This window comes from Heptranchias perlo, chromosome 12 (assembly GCF_035084215.1).
Source record: "Heptranchias perlo isolate sHepPer1 chromosome 12, sHepPer1.hap1, whole genome shotgun sequence".
In the NCBI taxonomy this organism is placed as follows: Eukaryota; Metazoa; Chordata; class Chondrichthyes; order Hexanchiformes; family Hexanchidae; genus Heptranchias; species Heptranchias perlo.
The window spans coordinates 65,851,032-65,864,314 of NC_090336.1; the positions used below are offsets into that span (position 1 = coordinate 65,851,032).

General features: G+C 49.6%; 1 non-coding gene and 2 pseudogenes across 1 annotated transcript; 2 read left to right on the plus strand and 1 right to left on the minus strand.

Annotated features, from left to right (window-relative positions):
• Nucleotides 1–9,344: 9,344 nt before the first annotated feature.
• LOC137328249 (U2 spliceosomal RNA) lies at nucleotides 9,345–9,535 on the plus strand. The gene has a single exon (XR_010964731.1). It is a non-coding gene; the product is annotated as a U2 spliceosomal RNA (small nuclear RNA).
• An 817-nt stretch (nucleotides 9,536–10,352) lies between these two features.
• On the plus strand, nucleotides 10,353–10,464 carry LOC137328916 (U2 spliceosomal RNA; annotated as a pseudogene).
• A 1,469-nt stretch (nucleotides 10,465–11,933) lies between these two features.
• LOC137330564 (U2 spliceosomal RNA) lies at nucleotides 11,934–12,106 on the minus strand (annotated as a pseudogene).
• Nucleotides 12,107–13,283: the final 1,177 nt, after the last annotated feature.

The window sequence follows — 13,283 nt, forward strand, 5'->3', positions numbered from 1 at the left end:
CCCAGGGATTGAGAGCGGGAATATCAGCCTTGGTTCCTGCTCCTGATCACTATCCAGTCACCCAGGGATAGAGAGCGGGAATATCAGCCTTGGCTCCTGCTCCAGATCAATAATCAGTGACGCAGGGATAGAGAGTGGGAATATCCGCCTTGGTTCCTGCTCCTGATCACTATCCAGTGACCCAGGGATAGAGAGTGGGAATATCAGGCAGGGTTCCTGCTCCTGATCACTATCCAGTGACCCAGGGATAGAGAGTGGGAATATCAGGCAGGGTTCCTGCTCCTGATCACTATCCAGTGACCCAGGGATAGAGAGTGGGAATATCAGCATTGGTTCCTGCTCCTGATCACTATCCAGTGACACAGGGATAGAGAGTGGGAATATCAGGCAGGGTTCCTGCTCCTGATCACTATCCATTCACCCAGGGATAGAGAGCGGGAATATCCGCCTTGGTTCCTGCTCCTGATCAATAATCAGTGACCCAGGGATAGAGAGTGGGAATATCAGCCTTGGTTCCTGCTCCTGATCACTATCCAGTGACCCAGGGATCGAGATTGGGAATATCTGCCTTGGTTCCTGCTCCTGATCACTATCCAGTGACCCAGGGATCGAGATAGGGAATATCAGCCTTGGTTCCTGCTCCTGATCACTATCCAGTGACACAGGGACAGAGAGCGCGAATATCAGCCTTGGTTCCTGCTCCTGGTCACCATCCAGTGACCCAGGGATAGACAGTGGGAATATCAGGCAGGGTTCCTGCTCCTGATCACTATCCAGTGACCCAGGGATAGAGAGCGGGAATATCAGCCTTGGTTGCTGCTTCTGATCACTATCCAGTGACCCAGGGATAGAGAGTGGGAATATCAGCCTTGGCTCCTGCTCCTGATCACTATCCAGTGACCCAGGGATAGAGAGCGGGAATATCAGCCTTGGTTGCTGCTTCTGATCACTATCCAGTGACCCAGGGATAGAGAGTGGGAATATCAGCCTTGGCTCCTGCTCCTGATCACTTTCCAGTGACCCAGGAATAGAGAGTGGGAATATCAGCCTTGGTTCCTGCTCCTGATCACTATCCAATGACCCAGGGATAGAGAGTGGGAATATCAGCCTTGGCTCCTGCTCCTGATCACTATCCAGTGACCCAGGGAAAGAGAGCGGGAATATCAGCCTTGGTTCCTGCTCCTGATCACTATCCAGTGTCCCAGGGATTGAGAGTGGGAATATCAGCCTTGGTTCCTGCTCCTGATCAATATTCAGTGACCCAGGGATAGAGAGCAGGAATATCAGCCTTGGTTCCTGCTCCTGATCAATAATCAGTGACCCAGGCATAGAGAGTGGGAATATCAGCCTTGGTTCCTGCTCCTGATCACCATCCGGTGACCCAGGGAGAGAGAGTGGGAATATCAGGCAGGGTTCCTGCTCCTGATCACTATCCAGTGACCTTGGGATAGAGAGTGGGAATATCAGCCTTGGTTCCTGCTCCTGATCACTATCCAGTGACCCAGGGATAGAGAGCGGGAATATCAGCCTTGGTTCCTGCTCCTGATCACCATCCAGTGACCCAGGGATAGACAGTGGGAATATCAGGCAGGGTGCCTGCTCCTGATCACTATCCAGTGACCCAGGGATAGAGAGCGGGAATATCAGCCTTGGTTCCTGCTCCTGATCACTATCCAATGACCCAGGGATCGTGAGTGGGAATATCAGTCTTGACTCCTGCTCCTGATCACTATCCAGTGACCCAGGGATAGAGAGCGGGAATATCAGCCTTGGTTCCTGCTCCTGATCACTATCCAGTGACCCAGGGATAGAGAGCGGGAATATCATCCTTGGTTCCTGCCCCTGATCACTATCCAGTGACCCAGGGATAGAGAGCGGGAATATCAGCCTTGGTTCCTGCTCCTGATCAATAATCAGTAACCTAGGGATAGAGAGCGGTAATATCAGCCTTGGTTCCTGCTCCTGATCACTATCCAGTGACCCAGGGATGGAGAGTGGGAATATCAGCCTTGGTTCCTGCTCCTGATCAATAATCAGTGACCCAGGAATAGAGAGCGGGAATATCAGGCAGGGTTCCTGCTCCTGATCACTATCCAGTGACCCAGGGATAGAGAGCGGGAATATCAGGCAGGGTTCCTGCTCCTGATCACTATCCAGTGACCCAGGGATAGAGAGCGGGAATATCAGCCTTGGTTCCTGCTCCTGATCACTATCCAATGACCCAGGAATAGAGAGCGGGAATATCAGGCAGGGTTCCTGCTCCTGATCACTATCCAGTGACCCAGGGATAGAGAGTGGGAATATCAGCCTTGGTTCCTGCTCCTGATCATTAATCAATGACCCAGGGATAGAGAGTGGGAATATCAGCCTTGGTTCCTGCTCCTGATCACTATCCAGTGACCCAGGAATAGAGAGCGGGAATATCAGGCAGGGTTCCTGCTCCTGATCACTATCCAGTGACCCAGGGATTGAGAGCGGGAATATCAGCCTTGGTTCCTGCTCCTGATCACTATCCAGTCACCCAGGGATAGAGAGCGGGAATATCAGCCTTGGCTCCTGCTCCAGATCAATAATCAGTGACGCAGGGATAGAGAGTGGGAATATCCGCCTTGGTTCCTGCTCCTGATCACTATCCAGTGACCCAGGGATAGAGAGTGGGAATATCAGGCAGGGTTCCTGCTCCTGATCACTATCCAGTGACCCAGGGATAGAGAGTGGGAATATCAGGCAGGGTTCCTACTCCTGATCACTATCCAGTGACCCAGGGATAGAGAGTGGGAATATCAGCATTGATTCCTGCTCCTGATCACTATCCATTCACCCAGGGATAGAGAGCGGGAATATCCGCCTTGGTTCCTGCTCCTGATCACTATCCAGTGACCCAGGGATCGAGATTGGGAATATCTGCCTTGGTTCCTGCTCCTGATCACTATCCAGTGACCCAGGGATCGAGATAGGGAATATCAGCCTTGGTTCCTGCTCCTGATCACTATCCAGTGACACAGGGACAGAGAGCGGGAATATCAGCATTGGTTCCTGCTCCTGGTCACCATCCAGTGACCCAGGGATAGACAGTGGGAATATCAGGCAGGGTTCCTGCTCCTGATCACTATCCAGTGACCCAGGGATAGAGAGCGGGAATATCAGCCTTGGTTGCTGCTTCTGATCACTATCCAGTGACCCAGGGATAGAGAGTGGGAATATCAGCCTTGGCTCCTGCTCCTGATCACTATCCAGTGACCCAGGGATAGAGAGCGGGAATATCAGCCTTGGTTGCTGCTTCTGATCACTATCCAGTGACCCAGGGATAGAGAGTGGGAATATCAGCCTTGGCTCCTGCTCCTGATCACTTTCCAGTGACCCAGGAATAGAGAGTGGGAATATCAGCCTTGGTTCCTGCTCCTGATCACTATCCAATGACCCAGGGATAGAGAGTGGGAATATCAGCCTTGGCTCCTGCTCCTGATCACTATCCAGTGACCCAGGGAAAGAGAGCGGGAATATCAGCCTTGGTTCCTGCTCCTGATCACTATCCAGTGACCCAGGGATTGAGAGTGGGAATATCAGCCTTGGTTCCTGCTCCTGATCACTATTCAGTGACCCAGGGATAGAGAGCAGGAATATCAGCCTTGGTTCCTGCTCCTGATCAATAATCAGTGACCCAGGCATAGAGAGTGGGAATATCAGCCTTGGTTCCTGCTCCTGATCACCATCCGGTGACCCAGGGAGAGAGAGTGGGAATATCAGGCAGGGTTCCTGCTCCTGATCACTATCCAGTGACCTTGGGATAGAGAGTGGGAATATCAGCCTTGGTTCCTGCTCCTGATCACTATCCAGTGACCCAGGGATAGAGAGCGGGAATATCAGCCTTGGTTCCTGCTCCTGATCACCATCCAGTGACCCAGGGATAGACAGTGGGAATATCAGCAGGGTGCCTGCTCCTGATCACTATCCAGTGACCCAGGGATAGAGAGCGGGAATATCAGCCTTGGTTCCTGCTCCTGATCACTATCCAATGACCCAGGGATCGTGAGTGGGAATATCAGTCTTGGCTCCTGCTCCTGATCACTATCCAGTGACCCAGGGATAGAGAGCGGGAATATCAGCCTTGGTTCCTGCTCCTGATCAATAATCAGTAACCCAGGGATAGAGAGCGGTAATATCAGCCTTGGTTCCTGCTCCTGATCACTATCCAGTGACCCAGGGATAGAGAGTGGGAATATCAGCCTTGGTTCCTGCTCCTGATCAATAATCAGTGACCCAGGAATAGAGAGCGGGAATATCAGGCAGGGTTCCTGCTCCTGATCACTATCCAGTGACCCAGGGATAGAGAGCTGGAATATCAGGCAGGGTTCCTGCTCCTGATCACTATCCAGTGACCCAGGGATAGAGAGTGGGAATATCAGCCTTGGTTCCTGCTCCTGATCACGATCCAGTGAGCTCTGCTGGAAATCGTCAGTGGATGTTGGACAATGACACGATCTTAATTATTCCTGTTAACTATTGGATACAGATTGAATTGAGCTGAGAGTATTCGGGCTGGTTCAAGTGAAGCACTCTTCAATTAGCTGCTCTCTGAGAGCTCTGCTATCGAGGGGCACTGGTGGTCGATGCCGCTCCTGCTCTTCCTCCTCCTCGTGCTCCTCTTCCTCCTCCCCCTGCACCTCTTGCTGCCCAGGTGGTCGTTAGGGTTTGTGCCTCATGATGGCCAAGTTATGGAACGTACAGCAGATGTCCACAAATATGGACACCCAGTCAGGGCTGCACTGAAAAACTTCTCCAGAACGTTCCAGGCAGCGGAAGCATTACTTGACCTCGCCAATTATCTACTCGATGACCTTTCTGGTGGTGGCATGGCCATTGTTGTATGCCAGCTTTGCAGCTGTTCCCTGGTTCTTCATAGGAGTCATGAGCCAAGTCTGAAGGGGACAACACTTGCGCCCAGTAGCCTGTAACCTGACAGCCTGGCTGGAATAAAGGTGGCACAGAGGACTGGTGCAAGATGAATGAGTCATGACTGCTGCCAGGAAACCGGGCACAGGCCTGAATGATGCGCTCGTTGCCTGTGGTCACAAACCAGCTGGACGTTGAGGGGGTGGAATCACTTTCGATTGATAAAGATGCCAGGCTGGTTAAGGGGAGCACATGAGGCAATGGAGGTGTAGTCTATGGCACCTTGGACCATGGGGAAGCCTGCAATGTGGGCGAAGCTCAGTGCTCTTTCATCCTGCTTTGCTCTGTCATGGGAAAGTTATGTGGGTGTTCCTCCTGGTGTAGAGCCTCGGTGATCTCCCTGATACACCGATGAACTGCAAATTGTGAGACGCCGCTGATGTCACCAGCTGCAGCCTGGAAGGAGCCCGTGGTTTTACAGTTAAAGGCCGCGGTGACCTTGACAGCCACAGGCAGTGTTGGCCATGCCCTGGTGCGAGGCTCGAGTTGTGGTTGCAGCAGGTGACAGAGCTCGGTGACAGCCTCCTTTGTGAAGTGAAGGCGCCTCAGATATTGCTCCTCACAGAAGTTGAGGTCGGAGAAGTGCTCCTTGAAGACCCACCGTGGGTATGGCCTCCTCTACAGTGCCCTTCACCTCCGTATCCAGTGAGCTGCTCCTGCTCTCTCCTGTCTTCCTTGCTGCTCCCCATCGCCCTCCAGCCCCAAGGACAGCCCTACCAGACCACCCATGACTGCAGTTTAACTATTGTGAAGGAAGCGAAAAACAGTCCAGCACCAGCAAAACAGCAGTCGGAGTTCGGTTTCAGAGTAAGAAAACAGGCCAAAAATGGCCAGAAGTTAACCAGCAGCCTGAAATGACAAACCAGAAACGAACCTGTATGCAGTGTATTAATGCTTTAAATAGCACTGCTGAAGGGTCCTTCCTGCCTGTTCGTGCCACAAATTGCTGAGTGAGTTTATTGTGCGGCGAGTCAGGTGTTGGGGCAGCCCAATCTCCGAAAGGTGTCCGACAACAAGCGGAGGACCCTTATCGAAATATTTTAATTAGTGAACCAGTGACGCTGGAGGGAAGTGACGAATGGCCCAGTTAGAATAAAATATGAAGTAAATTATAATAAATTGAGCAAGTGAATATATAACACAAAAATAATATTATTTAAATGGTGCATGTTAAAAAAGTGCATGAATTTAATAAAAGTTAATACCAGTTGCTGTTAAAGTGAATGAGGGGTCACAATTGCAGGGAAGGGAGAGTGAAAGGCTTTCACTTCCTTATCCATGAGTTTAATTAATGATCACAGAACCTTCTGGGGGACCTGCAGGGAAAGGAGAGGGTGGATCCGGTCAGGCAGTTCCCCGACCAGACGGTCGATGCTATTTGGCAGGAAGTCTCGTCATGGGAACTGACCAACAGGCACCAGGATATACCCTGGATGGTGGTGAGAATGTCCCTCACAGTGCGGTCCTTCCAATACACACAGAACCTCAGCATCACCACGAGCTGCCCTCGGGGCTGCGGCGGGGACGAGACCATCATCCACCTCCTGATGGACTGCCACTTCACGCAGAAGGTGTGGAGAGAGATGCTTTGGTAGATGTCCCGATTCATCCCAAAGAGTTCGATAACACAGGACGCTGTGCTCTACGGGCTGTTCCCCGGGATACACAACCACAACCAGACAACCAGACAGATATCAACTGCTGCTGGAAGACCATCAAGTCGGTGAAGGAGGCCCTTTGGTCCGCCCGAAATCCTCTGGTCTTCCAGCTGAAGGAGCTGTCCACGACCGGGTGTTGCCGAGTGGCACACCCCAAGGTCCAGGAGTACATGCTGTGGGACGCACTGAAGTGAGGTGCGACCTATGCAAAGGCTCTATGGGGAAAGGCCGCCATGTAAAGTCATCCCACCTTGTAATGTACAGAATGTATTAGGAGATATGTACTGTGACTTCAATTGTAATAACGGGATCGTAGTGTGTACGATCTGCATTTAATTGCCTCTCCTTTAAAATCCTCATTCTCTACCGCCGACCCAAGTCCCACACCAAGTTTCCCACCGAGATATCTTCACTGATTTCCTCCCTCAGCCTCTGCACCGAGCAACTTCTCATCCTTGATGATTTCAACGTCCATCTCAACTCATCATGCTCTCTCTCCTCTGAGTTCACTGCCCTCATTTCCTCCCTTAATCTCTCCCCTCCCATTCTCACTGCCATTCAGGCAACATCCCGGGCCCTGTTGGTCAGTTCTGGCGACAAGACGTTCGGCCAAATGTCATCATTGGTGACCGTGCCTTCAGTTGCCTCGGCCCTAAGCTCTGGAATTCCCTCCCTAAACCTCTCTGCCTCTCTACCTCTCTCGCCTCCTTTAAAACACTCCTTAAAACCTACCACTTTGACCAAGCTTTTGGTCACGAAACAGCAGCATTTTAGGTTCTACCTGGATTTTACGCAGGCAAGAGATGATTGAACGAGTTAAATGTTTCTCCTTTAGAAACCACGACTGATGGCAGAAAGAATACAGAGCGCTGATCTGTCACAGAGCACTCACAAGTAGAGGCCGGCCAAGCGTATTGCCAGGAGGAGTCTGGAAGCTACAGGAAGCACAAGAAACCAGGACGTAACACTGAAAGGGCAAAAAAAAGGAGACCAGCTGGGAGAGATAAAGGGGTCAGAGGGCAAAGGCTGTGACACACGCTCAGGTAAGCTCGCTATTTTGTATTTCAAGTCAAAAGTTTTGTGACAGACTTTTTGACAGTATGGATAGTTTTCACTTTTCGAGCAGCTAGGATAAGCCTGTTCCCTTCCTCGAGCGTCACGTCACACCCCTGCATGGTGGTTTCCTTCTGCCCTCCCTCGCCATTTACCTTGGCAGCCGCACACGGACTGATTGTAGTTTGAAATGACGATAAAAAGAAAGGAGAGAGGAAATCAGCACAGGCTGGCAGTCACTGTGCTGTGCACGGATGGAGTTTTGTTCCCAAGTTTAGCTTGTGAACAACTGTGGGTTGGGGTTGAAAAATTCTAAAATTTTGAAGAAAATAATCTTTAAGAAGGAAGGGAAAAGATTCAAAAGAAATCTCATCTCGAGCAATTGCCCAAACAACAATGGTGTAAACACTTTAAGATAACTGCTTGACAAACTGCAGAGGAAGCTGCAGACATTTCCACCTCTATTCTTTTTGTGATTATAATCATTCACTGGCAGCGGTTGCTAAGGAGATGCTGGCTGAGCTGTGCTGTATTTTGGAGCGACTGGCCTCGGCTTTCCGATTGCACCCCGGGGGCAGTAACTCATTTGTACGACACTGATTTAAAGGGACTGCTTCTATTTTGGAACTCCACACTCCATCCAAAGCACTGTCTCAACCTCGCACAGCTGAACATAACTTAAAGGGCATGAAAGACCCCCCACATCCCCCGCCACCAGCGGTATTTAAAGGGATCATGCAGGAGTTACAGATTAGTTGCTGGATTATTTGTTTGGGCTGCTGGTGCATTTGAACGTGCCTCCTGTGTTGCTCTTGCACTGTCTCTGGGAACGGTGCGCCCAGATATTAAAAATGCTGAACAGATTTTTGGAGCCTGTATTATTACTCAGAATGCTGATATATTGCAACTGGGGTGTTTTTTGTTTTCTCCTGGTCTGGATGAGTGCCATTCCCTTTCTTCCTTTTCCCTCTTGCAGTTTTACCTTGGAGGGAAAGACGTCAGTCTCAGGTCACTTTTCAGGAAGCTGCAAGCCTGTGTATTGGGACGTGCCACTTTCCACAGACTTGGTCTCCTGATCTGCAGCATTTAACTCCAGTTGTTGTGTGAAAAATTACTGCAGTTTTAAACTGGCAGTTCCAGAATTAATTGTTTCCAAATCAGACATTTCCCGAAACAGAGAGAGCGAGAGACACAACGTTAACGGTTGGCAACGTTTAAACTGCCACAATTGAGAGGCGAAATAACTTCACGTTGCTGACTTTAAAAAAGCAAGCAGACAGTGTGTGTGTTTGGAGAGAGTGCACTGTGAATGGCCACATTGAAAGCTGTGAGATTAAACTGTGCTCCAAACTGAGTGTTAAGGTGAGTAAAAGGCACTGGTTTGGGTGGAGCATTGCGCTCAGGATGAGAGATTTTCTTGACGGTGCCAATTAATCTGCACCAGAAAATCATCCCCTGACTGGGTTCAAACCCAGGACGACAAATGAGTTTTAAATATTGCATCCTAACCACTAGACCACCAGGGGAGTTACCATCAATCCCCTGGAAACAGATACATGAGGCTGAACACATGGCTCCCTACAGTAGCAGCAGTGTCACCAGCAGAGGGCTTGAGTTGCCATTTCCACTTTGAGAGACTTTTCGCAGACAGTGAAATGGGAAACATCCATTCAGGAAGTTATCGCTTCTCGGCCTTTTTGCTCAGATCCAGTGTAGTTTCTGTTCTTATCAGTTTAATATCTGATACGTCCCCTATCTGGGGACCGAATATTAAATTGATTTTTGGAACAGAGAGATGGAACGAGAGCTTGCTCCGTCCACTCCGCGCATCGACCTGGTATAGCAGTGCTTCCAGGATCGGTGCAGCTCCCTTCGGGGAGATTCGAAAAACAAAAAGCAGATTTTGTTTCTTTTTTGGACCATATGTTATTACTGTAGTCAATATTGTTATAAAAGAAGGAAAACTTTTTACAGCTGCTTGACCATGCTCTCCTTTCCTTCGTAGGTTGTTGCTCGCTACGCGTTGTTCCTCGCCCGGCCGGTGTGCCATGTTGCCAACGCCACTGACGCCACTTTCACTCCTGCTCAGCAAGGTAAGCAGCCACCATTGTGTTTTTCTTCCCGTATCTGTCCATGGGGACTTGGCCTATATTTCAGGGTGAGGCCTCACCACGTTTCCCGCTCGACAGCTAAGCTGGAGGTTGCCCCCTGTTGGATTTCCGTGCGACTGCAGGCACGGGCGCCTCCATTGGAAAAGGATGGGTGGGTGGGTGGATGGGGGTTGGTGGTGTTGGGCACATGCACCCCGCCCTGCCCACCACGCCTGCTGCAGTCTATTGCCCATGCCACCCTGCCTGTCTCCTACGACTTATTGCCGGGAACCAGCCTTAGCAAACCCCAGACTTTACTTGGCAGCTGCAGGACCGATTCTGCGCTCCATTGAGATCCTGCGCGCCCGTTGATTAAGCACCCGAAAATGCAAAAGCTGTGATCGTGTTACCTCAGCCAAAGGGAAGGGGGGTGTTACGGAGATGGCTTTTCATCTTGGTTAGATGTCCTGGCAAAAAATGTTCTCTTGCTCAAAGTCTGCCGGCCACTCTTCACACCTAAGCTCAGTCACCCAACACCATTTTGAAGAAGTAGAGAGAGTCCGAGGAAGAATGGAGCAGGAGCGGGAGTTTACCGGTTATCGCTTCTCGGCCTTTTGGCTCAGATCAAGTGTAGTTTCTGTTCTTATCAGTTTAATATCTGATACGTCCCCTCTCTGGGGACCAAATATTAGGTGCAGGGAGGATGTTCCCGATGGCTGGGGAGTCCAGAACCAGGGGTCACAGTCTCAGGATACGGGGTATGCCATTTAGAACCGAGAGGAGGAGAAATTTCTTCACTCAGAGTGTGGTGAACCTGTGGAATTCTCTGCCACAGAAGGCAGTGGAGGCCAAGTCATTGGATGTATTCAAGAAGGAGATAGATATATTTCTTCATGCTAAAGGGATCAAGGGATATGGGGAAAAAGCGGGAACAGGGTACTGAGTTAGACGATCAGCCATGATCATTTTGAATGGCCTACTCTTGCTCCTATTTTCTATGTTTCTCTGTTCTCTATGTCCCGGTTCATCCCAAACAGTCCGATAACAAAGGACGCTGTGCTCTACGGGCTGTTCCCCGGGACGCACACAGAGGCAGATATCAACTGCTGCTGGAAGACCATCATGTCGGTGAAGAAGGCCCTTTGGTCCACCCGAGACCTGCTGGTCTTCCAGCTGAAGGAGCTGTCCAGGATTGAGTGTTGCCGAGTGGCACATTCCAAGATCCAGGAGTACGTGCTGCGGGACGCACTGAGGCGAGGTGCGACCTACGCAAAAGCTCTACGGGGAAAGGCACCGTGGAAGGCCACCCCACCTTGTATTGTACAGAATGTATTAGAAGATTTGGATTGTGACTTCAATTGTAATAACGGGATCGTAGTGTGTACGATCTGCATTTAATTGCCTCTCCTTTAAAATCCTCATTCTCTACCGCCCACCCAAGTCCCACACAAAGTTTCTCACTGAGATATCTTCACTGATTTCCTCCCTCAGCCTCTGCACCGAGCGACTTCTCATCCTTGATGATTTCAACGTCCATCTCAACTCATCATGCTCTCTCTCCTCTGAGTTCACTGCCCTCATTTCCTCCCTTAATCTCTCCCCTCCCATTCTCACTGCCATTCAGGCTACATCCCGGGCCCTGTTGGTCAGTTCTGGCGACAAGACGTTCGGCCAAATGTCATCATTGGTGACCGTGCCTTCAGTTGCCTCGGCCCTAAGCTCTGGAATTGCCTCCCTAAACCTCTCTGCCTCTCTACCTCTCTCGCCTCCTTTAAAACACTCCTTAAAACCTACCACTTTGACCAAGCTTTTAGTTACCTGTCCTAATATCTCCTTATGTGTCCCAGTGTCAAATTTTGTTTGATAATCGCTCCTGTGAAGCACCTTGGGAAGTTTCACTCCATTAAAGGCCCAATATAAATGCAAGTTGTTATTGTTGTATTGGTTTGAACTGTATTGCTTGAAATTTCATTTCTCTTTTTACATTGAACTGTGTGTATCCGTAAATTTTATGAAATAAAATATAAATTGACATTGAAAAAATGCTTAATTAATGATCACGAGCAAAGAAGGAGCTGGAGAGAGAAGAGAGGGTGTGAGTGACTCCATAATTGTGAGCTACTCAAAGGCATCTCGGTCTAAGAATTCAATAGTCGATCTGTTACTTCGAGGTTTCCCCTGAAGGAGGGCGGGGGGAGAGTGAAACTTTCCTGCAGCCCCTGCAATGGTGGAGCAAGTCCTTATTCCATCTCTGTGTTGCAAAATTTAATATTTGGCCCCCAGATAGGGGACATCACATGGTAATTTGTTAAGAATGTTACACTTGATCTTAACCAAAAGCCAAGAAATTATAATTTGTAAACTCCCTCCTGCTCTGATCTGTCTGCCCCCCTTCTTAAGATTTTTTTGTGGCCCATTGTGAAGCCAGATTTAGTTCTCTGACCATTTATTTCTGCTCAGTTAATGGGCCTGATGTCTGCTTTTGTTTAATGGGCTGGAGTCGGGGGAGGGGTCATGGTGTTGGCCCATCTCTGTACCTGAAACCTGTCTGTGTCAGCAGGAGGGCTGGAGACAACAATACCCACTCACACCCAAACTGAGGAAAAGACAAGACACACAGTGCTGGGAGCGGATGAAACAGCAGCATTTTAGGTTCTACCTGGATTTTACGCAGGCAAGAGATGATTGAACGAGTTAAATGTTTCTCCTTTAGAAACCACGACTGATGGCAGAAAGAATACAGAGCGCTGATCTGTCACAGAGCACTCACAAGTAGAGGCCGGCTAAGCGTATTGCCAGGAGGAGTCTGGAAGCTACAGTAAGCACAAGAAACCAGGACGTAACACTGAAAGGGCAAAAAAAAGGAGACCAGCTGGGAGAGATAAAGGGGTCAGAGGGCAAAGGCTGTGACACACGCTCAGGTAAGCTCACTATTTTGTATTTCAAGTCAAAAGTTTTGTGACAGACTTTTTGACAGTATGGATAGTTTTCACTTTTCGAGCAGCTAGGATAAGCCTGTTCCCTTCCTCGAGCGTCACGTCACACCCCTGCATGGTGGTTTCCTTCTGCCCTCCCTCGCCATTTACCTTGGCAGCCGCACACGGACTGATTGTAGTTTGAAATGACGATAAAAAGAAAGGAGAGAGGAAATCAGCACAGGCTGGCAGTCACTGTGCTGTGCACGGATGGAGTTTTGTTCCCAAGTTTAGCTTGTGAACAACTGTGGGTTGGGGTTGAAAAATTCTAAAATTTTGAAGAAAATAATCTTTAAGAAGGAAGGGAAAAGATTCAAAAGAAATCTCATCTCGAGCAATTGCCCAAACAACAATGGTGTAAACACTTTAAGATAACTGCTTGACAAACTGCAGAGGAAGCTGCAGACATTCCCACCTCTATTCTTTTTGTGATTATAATCATTCACTGGCAGCGGTTGCTAAGGAGATGCTGGCTGAGCTGTGCTGTATTTTGGAGCGACTGGCCTCGGCTTTCCGATTGCACCCCGGGGGCAGTAACTCATTTGTGCGACACT